Source organism: Equus asinus, chromosome 24, assembly GCF_041296235.1.
Source record: "Equus asinus isolate D_3611 breed Donkey chromosome 24, EquAss-T2T_v2, whole genome shotgun sequence".
Taxonomy (NCBI): Eukaryota; Metazoa; Chordata; class Mammalia; order Perissodactyla; family Equidae; genus Equus; species Equus asinus.
This window is the reverse complement of record NC_091813.1, coordinates 54,417,809-54,435,203: the sequence shown is the minus strand read 5'-3', so window position 1 is coordinate 54,435,203 and position 17,395 is coordinate 54,417,809. Positions and strand designations below refer to the sequence as shown.

Below are 17,395 nucleotides of genomic sequence, written 5' to 3'. Positions count from 1 at the left end.
TGAGGACAATAAAGGTCATTGTGGGGATTAAGATAGGAAATCAAATAGACAACAGGATTATTTAGAAATACCCATCATATCAAAAAGTAGGATGGGATGCAGAGGTCATGAGGAGTTTTCAATGTGAATGGCAGCTGGGCAGATGACTTGAGGAATAAGAAAAATAGGACAGATATTGGAATTATTGTGCAGAAAGGAATAAAGATAAGCGACAAGATGTGAGATGTCAAAGTGTGCCTGTAGCGTTAATGGCTTCTTGTCTCTCTCTCAGACACACAGATGAGAAGGCTGCCTTGTTTGGAGCTGTGGTGGATCTGGGCAGCAGCAAATTTTTAAAAAATTTCCCTCTTCATTTTCCCAAATATAGAGGGTAACTAAATCAGTGGATATCAATACTAGTGTATGTTAGATCAAACTGGGAAGTTTATAAGAAGCTCTGAGCCTGGGTCTCACTCCAAATATGTTGACAATTAATTTAATTAATTTTATGAAAGCTCTTCAAGTGATTCTAATGTTGATTTAGGGTTGAGAACCACTGCTTCAGATGAGGTTAACAGTGGATGTGCAAAATATCTTTCCCTGAGTGGACAGATAAAACGTAACTCATGCTGTTGGCTTCCAAGTCTCTGATATACATCTTTCTTCAGGATGAGCGCTGACATCAAGTCCATCAGGGAAACGGTCAGTAAGACACCCAAACTCACCTCAGACTTTGTCATCTTAAAGACATTCGCGTATGAATGTCAGATGAAGATCAGAAGCTCAAAAGCCCACAAAGCCCATTTAGGAAAAGTAAGAAAGCAAGCCACCTATGAGTTGGTGAAGGGCACTAACTCTGAGCCCAAGGGCGAGGGCAGCTCTGGGAAATGGTGCAACCTGGAAACCACAGAAGGGAGCCCCAATCACTCAACTTGCGCTGACTACAGTCATGTAGGCTGACAGCCTAGCATCACCACATCTTTTAATTTTTCAAAAAAATCAGGAACTTGGATTTTTATATGAAGGTTTTCAGCAGTTGAACATTAGGAGGGAATGCAATGCTTTTTGAACACAAGTGGCCAAACAAAACACGTCTGTGTGTTCTGCGTGGCCTGGGAGACAGCAGTTTGAGACCACTGCTCTACATTTATCCATGTGTCTCAGAATGTGATCCTTTGGCCCATAAGCCTCAAAATCACCCCAGACTCCTGAGTCTGCCGAAATGCTCTCGCCCTGTGCCATGAACTCTTTATTCCTGTTTGTAGTCACAATTCTTATTTGTATAACTCTGAAGGAAACTTTTGAAAAGTTTGCAATTCAGTCAATTACGTAGTTGCTCTTTTTGTAGGAAGAAAATATGTCTCAGTTTATATCTCCTGTTTCAACATGAATATAAATAGTGCCCCCATTCACTCTCAAAAGAGAAAGTTAAGAAAATAAATCATGCCCATCTATATGTGATAACTAAAACGACAACAATAACTTGTGGGTTTGGTGTTTAATTGTTGTTCCACTGACTTGATTAAATTAGTTGGATATTGTGACTCTTACAATAGTATAGAAAGTGAGGTCAACCTATCCTTGCCAGGAATACCAATAGTAAATCTCTACCTGTTTAGGAAAAGGGTATAGGTTAGTGGTCCTCTCTTTCTGTTGAAAACACAAGCCAATTCTATGCTTTTTAAGAAAGACAATAAATTTATTTTTAAAATCTTTGAGTATGCTCTTTCATATTATATTTAAATATAATATCAAGGGGCTGGCCCAGTGGTGCAGCCGTTAAGTGTGCGCGTTCCACTTTGGTGACCCGGGGTTCACCGGTTTGGATCCCAGGTGAGGACTTCTGCACGTCTTGGCAAGCTATGCTGTGGCAGGCGTCCCACATGTAAAGTAGGGGAAGATGGGCACAGATGTTAGCTCAGGGCCAGTCTTCCTCAGCAAAAAGAAGAGGATTGGCGGCAGATGGTAGCTCAGGGTTAATCTTCCTCAAAAAAAAAAAAAATCAAAAGATTAAAAAAAATAATTCCCCCTCTAGGAGTTGGAGGTTAATTCAACTCCCCTTGAGCGTGGTCTGGACTTGGTGATTCACTTCCACCAAATAGAGATGGAAAGGGAAAAGTTATCAGATACCACCTTAACCAAGAGATCAAAGTTAACATTACCAGTATAAATAATGTTGATATCATCTATTCTCTATGATATATCAGTGGATGAGAAGGGCACCACACCTCTATGGCATGTAATTAAGAAAAACATCACACAAAGCCAAATTGATGAATATTCTACAAAATACCTGACTAGTAATCTTCAAAAGTGTGAAGGGCCTGAAAAAGAAGGAAAGTGAGAAACTGTCACAGACCAGAGGATTAAATGTAATGTGGTATTCTGAATAAAATCCTGGAAGAGAAAAAGTGGAAAAGCTAGTCAAATCTGAATAAAAAGCTGTAACTTAGTTATTAGTATTCTACTAATGTTAATTTCCTAGTTTTGACAAATGAACTTGTTACTGAGCAGGGATTTTCTGCCCAGCGCATGTAGAAGCCAATACTACAGCGCTGACTTTTGAGAGAAGAAAGCTGACCTTTATTGCAAGGTCAATCAGCAAGGAGACAGGAGGCAAGGCTCAAATCTGTCTCCCCAAATTGAAGTAAGAACAGACTTTTAAGGAGTTGGGAGTGGGAGAGGTTATTCGAAACACTAGCTTGGCAGAATCCGATTAGAGGCTGGCAGTGTAACAGTCTTATAAGTCTGGTGTGCTACAAATCAAAGGACTCCTCACTTCTTATTAGATTCCCCATTCCGCTTTCTCTTCACGTTGAGTTCTGTAGTTACGGAACTTTTGGTTCCTAGGTGGCTCGAGATCATCCGAGGATAAGGTTTCCACCTTCTGAGCATCCTCCAGAGACATGACTTGCAGTTTTTGTTCATGCAGTTTTGCTCCTCGCCCCTGGAAAATAACTTTGACATTTCGTTATTGATACAATAGGATACAATAGGGCCACTGCGAATTGGTCTATGATTGTTGCAAACTGTGGTTGGCTCTATAATAGTTTAATATTAGGGGAAGCTGGCTGAAGGGGATAAGGGTACGCTCCATACTACTTCGCAGCTTTTCTAGGACTCAAAAATTATTCCAAAGTTAAAAGTTTTTTACTAAAGATAATACTCTCACTCATTGTTTTTAAATATAAGAATATGTTTAAAATTATGAAGCTGCAAATATATACTTGAATTTTATACTACCCGTAGCAACTTTCAGAGCAATGGTGATATTCACTGAAAAAATGATTTGAATTGTTAATGCTCAGCCCTGTCTAGTTCAGAATAGTTGCTAAATAAACACTTCTTACATGAATAAATAGATCATGTTTGGTTTCTGTTTAAGTTGCAAATTCAGCACTTGGAGCTCTTGACCTGTCATTTATCCATCCACTAAACTGGATCACCAGGCTTCATTCAAAAGGTGTGGTTAACTGCCAGAAGCAAATAGCTCTCTTTCAGATGAATTACCCTTTCAAATACACACTAACGTCTTTATGAAAATAAGCTAGGCAAAAAAATATTAAGGAACATTATGTTTAGAAATGAACATAAAATCTTAGGATAAGAATTCAACAAATGAACTACGTCTGTGGACACTTTTCTCCATAATCTGTACTATCTGCAGATTTATTCCCAGGCGTGAAGGAAGTGATTATTTCTAATAATTTATGATTCTTATCTTAAAGTGAATCTCGTAGAAGGATAACAGCCTCGGGCCAGCTTATATTAAAATCCTTCCCTGTGATTTGGCCTGATAGAGCAACCATTTTCTTTGTTTCAGCTGTCACAGGCTTTTAATAAAAGTAAAGCTTTGAATAATAATTTTCCCCTAGACTTGTTCTCTTTATGGATGGATGAAATAAGGATGTTAGAGACCTGTAATGCATCACCTGCTGGACCTCCCCCACATCACTGTTTTGTTGAAACATATGTGATCATAACTTTTTGGGAAGGGAATTGATAGGATCTCTTCCAATTCTCCCTTAATTTTTTATCTCAAGTTTACTTGTTTGCTTGAATGAAATTAGCATTGAATTTCTCAGTCCTCTTTAGACACTGTTTGCAACTTATCTCTTACATGATTTGAAATTATGAAAAAAAAATTCCCGGGGTGATGTGTATTTTTCAGGCACAAACCATTTTTAAGGAGTTATGAGGAAATTACTGCTTTTTATGTTGTTTTAACTTTGCCGTGTTTTGCCATATCCATGATATGATTTTAAGTCATTAAATGAAAATGGCTGGTCCCTTTGAAAGCTAGTGTGTCAGCAAAATACTCAAATTGCAAAAAAGCCAAAATTGTTAGGCTAGCAGCAGAAAGAACATATTCCATACTAATAAAGCTATTAATTAGTAAGATAAGGAACTCAGTAGTGTGGACAGCCTAGGGAGCTATCATGTTACAAACGTGCAGCTTCATTCTAACTGGCAGCTGGAACTCGCAGGTCGCTTACTCACAGTTGGAAGTTATGATTCATGGGATTGGGACTGAGAAGGAGATACTAAGAAGGTATGTAGCGTACTCTATGGATATGTAATGGGTTTAAATCCAAAAAGAATATTTTTGTTTTGTCTTACTTTTTAAAGTTAAACTTCAAAACAAATGAAAAAAAGAAAAGGGAAGAAAAAAGAATGGTTTGAGCGCTGTGTGAACTTCTGAAGATCGGCTTCAAGGATGCTGTGGAGAGAAGACAAAATTACATCCTGGGAAGAGCATGAAGCAGAGATCTGTGGACTCCCACTGAGAAAAGTTGACATCACTGCACACTTCCCCCATGAGGGTGCCTCGTCTCTTTGTCTCCCAAGAGACTGAGAAGGAGCTGGGTGGCTGGGTCTCCGCATTGTCCAAATGCCAGAAGAGCAAGGAGACAAGGGAACAGTGGGACTTGCTGCCATTACCCCAGCAGGGGACAGCAGTCTGCTGCATCTACACTAGCAATCCCTGGGGGTAGAGGACACTTTACCTCCCAAAACCTGGGAGGTGATGGAATACAACAAGATCTGTAAAGTTACGGAGAAAAAAGGCAACATATTAAGGTTCCATCTGTTAGAGTGCGGAAATTTAGGTGGAAGAAACTACGTACATCCAGTGAAATAAGATTGTTGGGGAGATGTATGAAAGCCTGAATAAAGAAATATTCGAATCATTTCAGTGATTCAGATCCAAGAGTAGAATGAAAAGGACTTTTCAAAACCTAACAATAGTTCCCTACTAAACAATTAAATGAAATAATACAAAGAAAAAACAATTAATTTTGAGTTCTAATTGGTGGCCTCAAATATTAAGTGCAAAACATATTTGAAGCAGTGAGCAAAAAACATAAAGAGATAACAAATGTAGTGGAAAAGATGAGAAATCTGGGTGGTGGTTCCAGGAGACCAGGGTTCTGGAAAGAAGGAAAGAGAAAAAAAATAAAACATACGGAGATGTCAAAATCCAAAAACTGTTTTAAAAAACCCAGATCAATAAAATTGTATGTAGTGAAAGTTTATTGTGTATGTAGTAACAGTTCATGAACTGAGAGTCTCCGAACCAGCAGTGGAATGAAGCTCAGAGGCCTGTTGCTGTAGGAAATCTTATATACTGGAAATGCAGAAGGTGTTTAATCTTCATAATGATTGGTTATAGCATTGGGGTTTTTCCCCAGACAGAGGATCGGTTAAAGGTGGTAATCTTATGCTATTTTTGGAAAACAATTTAGGTTTCATTCCTGACTTTCAGAAGCTTTTACAAGAAAACAGCCCACGTTAAGTTTCGCTTATATCGCAGGATAGGCTAAATTGGATTTCAACTTAACTGGTTTTGTCTGCCCAGGGAATTTTCAAAGCTGGTATCCATTTTGTATTTTATTTTAATAGAGATGGTAATTAAACACATAATGAAGCTAATTCTCCTTGGGCCAAATAAAGTTCTAAGTCTGTGGTATGAATGTACCTGGGCATAGATTGTGATATTCCTAAAATATGACAAAGATAAGACAAGGATGCAGAAGCAGCACAGCAAAGATGCATGAATTTTCTATGCTTCTGGGAAACAATGCGAAAGGTTGACTGGGATTAAATAATCATGGTGATACTTAGTTTTAAAATGAAGATGACTGGGTCTTAAGGACTGGAATGACACTTTTAAAAAATGAAGGTGACAGAAAAATGTATAGAATCAGACTGAGCTGTCACTAAAGATGAGTGCCATTCAGCTGAAAAAGGGTGAGGGATGGATAACAGATCAGAGTTCATAGAAGTTATTGGAAAAATAAAATTGTCCCATGTTTATACCCTGATGAGTCAAGACTGTTCAGTCAAACTGATTATACTTATTTGCACACTGTCTCTTGTGATTTGTCTCTTTGCTCTAAAAATAAGTGTCAAAACAGCTCTGATTAATTGTAGTCTGGTGAATGGGTTCCATTTCCTAGAGGTTTTATTGGTCATTGATGTGTGGAGATGTAACCTTCAATATATAGACTAATTGTCCCCATCACTCATGGAAAACACCAAGACCCGGAAAGGACACCACATAGCTCTTTGGATTATAATGCTAGCAAACATATATAAAAATTACTGCAGGGGAGAAAGAGCTGAATTTACAAATGTAAAGAGGTATTAGGCAAACTTTATAGGTCAGTATTTTTGTGTCTGTGAGCCTGCTGATATTTTTAAGCTATAGTCAAGGTAAATGAGCTAAGTAAGAAACTGATTTTTAAGATATGTTTGTCAGCTAATATAGCAACAAATGACTCAATTTAAAATCTGAGGTGAAAGATACATGTGTCTAAATTGGTAATAAACTACATCTATATTCTGGGTCTGATCTTTAGTATTTTGCTAATTTTGATGTGAATTCAATAAATATTTTTGAACACATGATCAAATTTTATCATACTATCATAACTCCTTGATGGTTCAGGATACCTGATTCCAAGAGTCTATTTTGATGTCCCCAAGAATTTACTCATTTCTATTGTTCCAGGTATCCTAGTTTTTAGGTAAAACTGCTCTAGCAAGATCTTTTAGCCAGATATTTTACCAATTATATTATTTTAATACAAGATGTTCTCTATCAAAATTCCACCTTACGGCTAGTTTCACAAATCTTATCTGGAAATAATTATTCATATAAGGTTATAGTCATAAAAAAGGATTAAGCGAAACTGTTTTCCTTCCATTTCGGAATTTTATTATATCTGTGCACTAATTTCCAAATTATAAATTTCTCAGTGATAATACTTTTATATAAAAATGATTTTTTTAAATAAAATAAAAGAAACACAAAGTTGTGTCATTATGATTTGGTAAAAGACTGTAACTTGTATCTCATTCTTGGTAGTAAGGATCTGTACCTTAGGAACTAATTTTTAGGCGTATGCTAGTAGACTGATAATTTTTCAAGATGAATTTCTATGGATAAGCACTTTATCTGTAGTGTAATCAACATTATCTATAGTGTAAAGATACATTCCAAAAACACCTCAAAAAAACTCATTGTTGAATTTTCTCTGATAACTTGATTTAAGTTCAATAAAGCTAATGAGAAGCCAGCTTGGTGGCACAGTGGTTAAGTTTGCACGTTCCACTTTAGCAGCCCAGGGTTCACCAGTCTGGATTCCTGGTGCAGACCTATGCACCGATTTTCAAGCCATGCTGTGGCAGGCATCCTATATATAAAGTAGAAGAAGATGGGCACCGATGTTAGCTCAGGACCAGCCTTCCTCAGGAAAAAAGAGGAAGATTGGTGGCTGATGTTAGCTCAGGGTTAATCTTCCTAAAAAAAAAATAATAATAATTAAAAAAATAAAGCTAATGAGGAAAACGAAATAATTCTCCTACATAACCAGAACTAATTTTCCAAAGTTCACTGGAATAAAAGTTTGCAACTTTGGGTGTTCATAAGAGATAACATAACATAAAATAAGAGATATTTTATGAATATTGTTCAGTTAGAAATTTGTAAAGCAAGAGGACTTTCTAAAAAAATATTTAAAAAACAGAGTAATCAAATGATATTTTTTTACGTAATCATAATTAGAGTTGTGGATGAAAATGATCGCAACCAATACAATAAGAGTTAATATACTTTAGCTCTTAATATGTGCTAAGCAGTGCAGTTAAGTACTTTGCATATGTTTGCATGCTTAATCCTAGCAATAGCCTTATGAGGTAGATATAGAGATGTGTGAGAGCAGGCTTGTTCTGGCTTATGAGCACCAGTAGTTAAATTTTCAGGGATTTTGTAAATCAGTTGATATCAAATTGTAGTAGTTTGAATGTGGCCATGGTGGAATTATTTACACCATGGAAATCAATAAACACTACAATGTATAGCTTTTTTCCCCTCAGAAAGCCAGTTGGTAAACATTTATCAGCACACCACTAGATAGATTCTTTTATCATCCTTATTTTACTAATGAGATTGAGACGTAGAGGGGTCAAATAAGTTTCCCAAAGACACAAAACTAAATCAACATGGTAGACATGGAATCAATCCACGTGGTTTGCTAGCCGGCTTCTGTAATTAGAAAACTTAGGAAATTCTGCGGAAAGATCTAATCAATTTAGGCTGTAGCTGACTCTTTCCAGAGACGCTTGTATCTTCCCTTTCCCTATGGATAGCAGTTTTTTCCAACAACTGGTGAGAGCCTTTCTGCCCTTAGACTAGGATTCCACTGGAAAGGTGGTTGATCCCTTCCACGGCCGAGCTGTTGAACATTTTCTGCATACTAAAAATACAGCTTGACAAGCATTACACGTTTTGTGTATATATATCATATATTAATATCCACATAAAGTCCTTTTCTTCTATTGTATAATAATGTGATGATTTGATAAATAGTAGCCAGTGGTTTCTCATTCATAATTATTGATTCCTGTTTAGGTAATTTGCATTTATATGTACTTGGTTCTTTTTTCCTCTCTCTATCAACCCTCTACCCACCAATAAACTGAATTTCAGACAAATGTGGAAACATACAATACTAGGGGAAAATTATTTCCTACCTCTATTTCTTGTGAGTGCATTTCACTTCTAATATTGCATCCTGAGGTCCATTTTAGCATTTCAATCTAACTGACACTATTGTTCAGCAAATATCTATGGAATCAAATAAAACACTAAAACTTCCATTCAATCAGCTGGAAAGTTGTGTTGGCCCCCTCAATGCTCTCAGTTTTTTACAGAGCTGTCTAAAATGTCCAGATGTCTAAGTACTCATATCTTAATAAATAGATGAAAGGAGATTAAAAACAGTTAATAAAAAAGATTCATAGAAAATCTCTACATGACTGAAAAACATCTAATAAAAAAATTTTAAAGAGTACATACGGTGAGTCTGCAGTCACTCCAGACTGGTCACATTTACCGGTGAGAAAGGGGATGTGCTGAAAATAGGACCTGAAAGAAGAGACATGCAAATGTGAATCCTGATTATACCTGGGTCATGGGCATATCAGGGAGTATAATTTGCTTGGTGCTTTTCAAGAGCAGATATATTTGCCTGTTGTCATCTGTACACAACTATAATACAGGATAAATTTTAGTTACATGCACACAGAAAAAAGTATTTGCAATTAAAGGAAAGCAAGAGAACATGAAAAAGTTAGAAGACCGATTACTCAGATTAGTACCCAAAACAATTTATTAATTCAAAATTAAGCAATAAATTAAGCTGTTAACTCCAATGTAAAGAAATCCTCCTAATCTTAGAATTGTAGAATATTAGGATGTTAAAGGATCTTTAAAGCATTTACCACTACTTACTTCATGATGAGAAATGTGAGTTTGAGGACAGAAAACTGGGATGCTAAGCTTAATGATGGGAAAGAAAAAATGCAAGAAAAGAAGAAAAAAAATACTTCTTAGGAATGGTGGCAAGATGTGTCCTGGCAATATTAAGCCTGGAAAATAACTTCTCCTCCAGATTCAAGAAGGTCTTTAATATTCCTTCCATTTCACCTGCAGAACAAAAGATATTTGAGAAAGTTATTCAAAGATTGAAAAGATTTTGCAGAGCACATTTGAATCGAAGGTGGATTTTGCATATCTTGAGATTGAGATTGAGATTTTAACTTGCCGCAGGTGAAATAGCAAAATAGGAGAAGAACAGATAAAACCATAAAATACAGCAGATGATCAAAAGCTGTATTCAAGGTATAAAGTCTCTATATTGTAAAGAATAGATATGCAGCAGTTTCCCAGTCTCTTCCATTAGCATATGGTTTCTGATATTGCCATAGGGCAGTGTGGTCGAGCATAGAAAGGAGAAATAGGCAGGAAGGATTAGAGGGAATACAGAACCAGCACAAATAAAGAAAAGGATATTGATTATCCCTGAGCCTTCACCACTGCTGGAATTAGCAAACTGGTAAATTCTATTTAGCACATATTCACACACACACATATATTTGGGTTTTTGTATAGACACACACAAGCGTGTATATATGTGTGTATGTGGAGAGAGATGATGCTGATGTCTACATCTACAGACCTGGTCAGCTATCTATTCCCTCTGTTGTCAGAATAGCATGCTTATGCTCAATTTTAGGACAATTTGCTTATGTCTATAGTCTATGAAAAAAGATGATTGGGGGCTGAACCAAGACCATAATGGGGATCTAATTTCAAAGAGAATAAATTTGAGATACTCAGGATGTAAAATCAATAGAATAAGCGACTGAGTCAGTGTGGATGCTGAAGAAGTCCTCCATGACTTCCATATTCCATGTTTTAGAAGTGGATGGCTCAGTAGGTATTTGTCCCCTACGTTTACAATGTGCTTGAAATCATGGTGGAAATAGGTTCCAGTGAATCGGCAATGAGCATATCATTCTACATTGGGCGGATGGAGGTCCCTCTTAAATTATAGCCTCAAGTTCTACAATTGCTCTAAAAAGACACCTTGATAAAATTTTGAGTGAGAAAGAGCGTGTAGCAGAATTGACTCTCTCTGTACTGCTTAATTTTCTTCTGTAACTTCAGAGTCCTGAGGTTACTTAGCATTCTGAGTGCGGGAAAGCATAGGGTTTACATGGAACGCTGAAATATGGGAGTACTCCATGTTTCTCTTTGGTTGCCCAATGATCAGTAATGATATTATTTTTGGTAGACCAAAAGAATCCTTTTATTTTTTCAATATATTTTAAAACACAATCTTCAGATGAATGAGAGTATTGTTAGTTTTTTAAAATTAATTTCATCTTTGTGTTAAACAAAGTGATTTAAACATCTACTTAACTTAAATATGGGCTATGATAAATGGTAAATTAGTGGCTGGGTGAAGAAATTGCCATGGAATTATCTTCCTTAAACAAATACTTGACTGCTTAACCTGTATTTATAGTACTACTTATATGAAGCATCAAGAAGAAGGGCAAATTGATTTATCAATATAAAAATAAGTTCGTAACCTATATTTGTGAAACTCATGTATTTTTTTTCTTTATGGGGAAATACTAAATGAAATGAGAAATTGGTATTTTGTGTTAAAATGATGCACATTTTATGGGCTAAAATTTTCATTATAAATGAAAGAGGAAAATTGCTGCTTAGGTTTAACGGCTCAAATATTTCCTCCCTAATTCCTCCAAATAAAGTCAATAAAATAAACTTAGTAAAAAGTTATCAGACATTTTCTTAACAGTGGACAATTCCTCAATAGACAAGTACAAAATGGCACCTCCTACTCTTCAGAAATCAAGTCCTTATTAATCAAGGCTAGAAAATCAAAAACATTTTAGTTTATAATTTAACTAAAGGAATTTGATAAAGATTATATTAACCTGAAAAAAAGAAACAAAGAATAACTTTGGAGTAAATTGTAATAAAATAATAAAAAGAAGTAAGAGTGCCCCAAGATGACCTACTTTGTATCTCCCTTGGCTATAATGATGGATGATTTAACTGCTATCTTCCCAAAACCTATCCTTTATTCAAGTTACATCTCGTCTATGAAACCTTTTCTCTTTTCTTCAGCCCTCATTTCTTTCTCTCTGTAAAACCATACAATAACAATTTTAATGCTATACCACCTTGTATTGTACACTCTGTTTGAGTTTTAGTATTTTTTCCCAACTAGGTTGTAAATTCTCTCGGAACAAGAATGAAATTGTATATCTTCCTCCTCCTCAGGGCCCATCAGAGTATTGAGCAAAAAATAGGTACCCCATAAATCCTCTTGATTATCATCGTGAATATTAAAGATTCATCAGAAGTAATTGTTTTCTGTTGCTAAAATATCACTGTCCTATAACTCAGGAGGATAATGTAGAGTTGGAAAGTAAAATACTAGAAGCAGATGAACTCTGTGACTAGAGGATTTCTAAAGCAAACCTTTACCAGCTGTTCACGTATTAAAATAAGAAACGCTAAACAGCAAAATCACTTTCAAAGAACACAGCAGGTGTTGAGAGAAGCCCTGGAGGGTTGACAATAAGCAGTAAAATAACAAAGGAAGCACAACCAATAAGAAAGGCAAAAGATTCCTCTATAGGATACTCCCACTTTCAGATTAACAGATTAAATTCCTCAAAATAGTGCTCTTAATACTCACTTTCTGTGGAAAACAAGCAGGTGTGAGATGAGTCACATTTGCATGCCCATATGATTTTATATAATTTACATCTGTCTACATGGGCTGGGAAATTTATTTAATTGGTTTAAATTTAAGATTTTGTTGTAGCCCCTCTAGAGATTTTTTAAAAGTTATCATATTTCATTAACTAAGATGACTTACCATCATTCATACGTCTTTCCTGTCAGTCACTAAACACCTTGGTTCTTCTTTTCTTTGAACAGCGTCTACTACCATGCATTTCTCTCTCTTCCCACAGCCTTAACCACGGCCAAGTCTTCTTTCCTATTAAGTTTGAATCACCGCCATTTCTTTCAGCCTCCATTCCATAATTTTCGCTACCTACTGTATTACCCAATTAATCTTTTTAAAATAGCACTTTCATCCTGTTAGCAGCACCTCAAATTACCTTCATACAACACTTATTTAACTTATGTTGATTCTCTCTCACCTATTACATCAAATTCTTGTACTTTGGCTTGACTTGCAAAGATCTCAAAACTTGGTATTGACTCCAACTTTGTTTTCCAAAGTGCCAATGCAATACCCCAGGAATGTGTCATGCTTCTTTCTGCCTCTGGGAATTTACTCAAATGCTTTCTCTCTTTACATCTAAATTGTTCTTCAGGGTCCATTTCAACTTCATGATGCTGGTTATGCCTACATTCGCCTTCAGTGATGTTTAACTACTGTGTATAATGACCACACATGTCCAACAGACATAAATGTATGTTTATTTGTTGATTTGTGGTTTTGTACATTGTTGCCTGTTTAATTATATTATCTATTTATCTTTACCTAGACTATATATTTTCAAAGATAGAGGCACATTAAATATTTAATATATGTGAGCTAAATTATATAAACCTTTATATCATTTGGCAATAGAGCATTTTATTGTGCCTCTTGTTTATACAACTGAGGTAAGCATTGTATAATAATTTATCCTCCCAAACTCTTTTCTTACAAAGTTAACAGAAAAGTGTTATACCTACTGACAGATAAGATAACGAAGTTTTCACCCTAATATCAGGTAATACAAAAAGTGAAATACCCCAATAAAATTTCCCACTACAAAAGTTCTAGAAACCCATATTTAAAGCCAGTTAAATACATAGCTAAGTGTCAAAAGAATAGGATTCATAAACATATATCCGAGAAATGGTTGGTGTCCAGGATATAAAGTGAACTTCTAAAACACAACAACAAATAGGCAAGCAATCCAATAAAAAAGAAAAGAGCAATAAAATTGAAAAGACATTTGGCATACAAATGGCCAGTAAGTACACGAAAAAACTAATAAGCGTCATTAGTCATCAGAAAAACGAAAATTATAACCACAATGAGATATCACTATACAATCATCAAAATGACTAAAATTGAAGTCTTTGAACAGTTGCTGTCGGTGAGGCTGTGGAGCATCCTCTCATGGTGGGCATGTAACTGGTGGAACCACTTTGAAAGCTTTTGCAATCTCTTATACAATTAAAGATGCCCTACTCCATTACCTTGCAATGCCAGTCTCAGGAGCTTAGCTAAGAGAATTGAAATTGTCCACCCCAAAAGATGTATATATGAATGTTTAGAGTAGCTTTAAGCATAAAATCCAAAAACTACACAAAAAACAGTCCCGGTGTACCTCAGCGTGAGAAAGGAGAAACAGATTGTAGTCAATGCATACAATAGAAAACTACTCAGCAATAAAATGAAACAAATTTCTAATACATGCAACAACATGCATGAGTCTCAATAACATTATACTGAATGAAGGAAGCCTTACACAAAAGACCAAATACAATGAAAACCCATTTTATGACATTCCAGGACAGACAAGCACAGCCTATTTTGAGAGGGAAAAAAAGAGTAGTTTTTGTCTCTGAGGGTGGAGATGGAGGCAAGTACCGATTACAGAGGGGAGTAAGGAAACTTTCTGTGGGGAGGTTATTTTACGTTTTTTTTTTTTTTTTTGAGCAAGATTAGCCCTGAGCTAACTACTGCTAATCCTCCTCTTTTTCCTGAGGAAAACTGGCCCTGAGCTAACCTCCATGCCCATCTTCCTCTTCTTTATACGTGGGACGCCTACCACAGCATGGCTTTTGCCAAGCGGTGCCATGTCTGCACCCGGGATCCGAACCAGTGAACCCTGGGCCGCAGAGAAGCGGAACATGCGAACTTAACCGCTGCACCACCCGTCCGGCCCCTCCCTATTTTACGTCTTGATGACAGGATGCATTACACAGATACATGCGTTTGTCAAAATCCATTGAATGTTCACTTAAAACTTGTGCAATTTCATGGGTAGTGAAATAATAAGATGGATGACAAAACAAGCCTAGTAAATTGTTAATAATGGGATATAGGTGGTGGGTACACAGATATTAGCTATAAACTTCTTTGAAATTTGCCCTTTGTTTATATGTCACTATGCTCTAGAGACCAAAAGTGAATCAAAAACAACAATCCAAAGAAGTAAGAGAGTGTGTTAAACCTGGTCCCTGTCCTGAGAGAAGCTGTTCATCTTGGGAACTTGGGCTTCCATTTTACAAACAAGAAGATGGGGCAGAAGAAAAATCCTTAAGCATACACAAGATATGGGGAAAAAAACTTGTGCTACCCTGTCAATGATTATATGAATTAGAATAAAAAAGAAATAAAATGAGATTGCATAAAGGGAACTGGCAAAGGAAGTTGCCTGCTTTGACCATTAATCTATGTCAAGGAAGAAAAATTTCTGAAAATTCAAAATAACAAACTGACTCTCTCGTAGGATTGAGACTCAAATTTATACTGCCTACATCATCTGCCTACATCCCAAATGTGGGATAGCATAAGAGTACAGAATTTCTTAGAGTCAAAGACACAGGGAAGTTAACAATTGCTTGTAGGCTTTTCTCTATGGACCTCTGCCAGGTGCTTACAAGGGAGGAATTGGAGAAAGCTTCCTTTGGTTGAGCAAACCTGGAGATAGGAAGCATCTGCAGCTGTGGGAAGGGCATGAAGCAGTGTTGGGACCCTTTGCTTTAAGGAACAAAAGCCGTTAGTCGCTAAGGATGAGCAGCAATCCCTGTTGCTCCAAAGCCCAGTGAAGACTCATTGTGGCTAAAAGAAGGGAACAAAAAAATGCCTCTGCCTCTGGGAGAGGGAAACCATCCTGGGTGCAGAGGACTAGAAATCACCTAATCTCAGGGGCAAGGCAGGATCATAGAAAACCCCGCCACTGAGACACGGGGATACACGGCCTGTGTAAGTCTGAGGCTGTACCAGGAAAACAAAGGAATCCCCCTGCACCTCACCAGCAGTCTACCAAGTACCAAGTACCAAGCAACAGCCGTCTTTTTCTGGGACAGGTGCAGGGACATGGAGAGAGACCGTCTCTGAGGATCAAGAGCCCAGGGAGGACCCACAGTGGAGAATGGAACAGGAACACTATCTCATTGTTTACCGCTAACTCCTTGGAAAAACAAATAGCATTTGTTTTAGTCTGTCCTGTCCTACCCTCAATGTCAGCATTCAATCAAAAGATTATGAAACATACACAAAAACTAGTAAAGATATCTCACTGCCTAGAAAAAGAGAATCAAAAGAACTAGACGAGTACCTCAGATACCTCATAACTATTTGAGGTCATCTTCCGTTTCCACACTCAGGCAATCACTAATTTACTTTCTGCCTCTATGGATGTGTCTTTTCTGAACATTTCATGCACATGCAATGAAACAGTATGCAGTATTTTGCATCATTCATATGGAATAAAGTTTTTGAGATTCATCCATGTTGTAGCATGTAATAAATGTTGCCAATACATGGAGAGACAGGTACCTTCATACATTCCTGGTGGGAATGTAAACTGGGGAAGCCACTTTGCAAAAGCACATTTTGACAGTTTCTTTTCTTTTTTTTTTTGTGAGGAAGATTGGCCCTGAGCTAACATCTGTTGCCAATCTTCCTCCGTTTCTTGAGGAAGATTGTCGCTGAGTTAACATCTGCGCCAGTCTTCCTCTATTTTATGTGGGACACCACCACAGCATGGCCTGACAAGCAGTGCTAGACCTGCGCTTGGGATCTGAACCCGCGAACTCTGGGCCAATGAAGCAGAGCACGTGAACTTAACCACTATGCCCCCAGGCTGGCTCCTTGACAGTTTCTTTAAACCTTAAAAACATAAATTACTGGGGCTGGCCCCATGGCCGAGTGGTTACGTTCGTGCGCTCCGCTGCAGGCGGCCCAGTGTTTCGTCGGTTCGAATCCTGGGTGCGGACATGGCACTGCTCGTCAGACCACGCTGAGGCAGCGTCCCACATGCCACAACTAGAGGAACCCACAACGAAGAATACACAACTATGTACCGGGGGGCTTTGGGGAGAAAAAGGAAAAAATAAAATCTTTAAAAAAAAAAAACATAAAATTACCATATGAACCTCCAATTCCATTTCTATGTAGCTACCCTACAGAAATGTAAGCCTATGTCCACACACAGACTCATATTCGAAAATTCATCACAGCGTTTTTTATAATAATCAAAGATTGTAAACAATCCAAATGTCCACCAATTCATGAGTAGATAAATAAAATGTGGTATATTCATAAAATGAAATACTACTCAGCACTGAAGTGAATATATAGTCTCAAAGCTGCTGCCACAATCAGATCCTAAAAGTCAATAGACTCATGCATTATGTTTTATTTCATTGATACTTATTCTGTAATGACAGGCTTCTATTTCTATGAATTATACACTTTTTATTTTATAGACCCATCAAGGTATCTAAAAGGCTTTATCAGTTTAAAAAATGGGAAACTATAAGTTTAAA

General features: G+C 36.9%; 2 long non-coding RNA genes across 2 annotated transcripts in view; one reads left to right on the top strand and one right to left on the bottom strand.

Moving 5' to 3' along the window:
- Window positions 1-17,395, top strand: part of LOC139041847 (uncharacterized) — a 257,958-nt gene that overhangs the window by 85,294 nt on the left and 155,269 nt on the right. The gene's annotated exons all lie outside the window — the stretch shown is intronic.
- On the bottom strand, window positions 1,661-9,421 carry LOC139041784 (uncharacterized). The gene is made up of 3 exons (XR_011497700.1): window positions 9,341-9,421; window positions 2,759-2,937; window positions 1,661-1,960 (listed from the first exon to the last, which is right to left on the bottom strand). It is a non-coding gene; the product is annotated as an uncharacterized lncRNA (long non-coding RNA).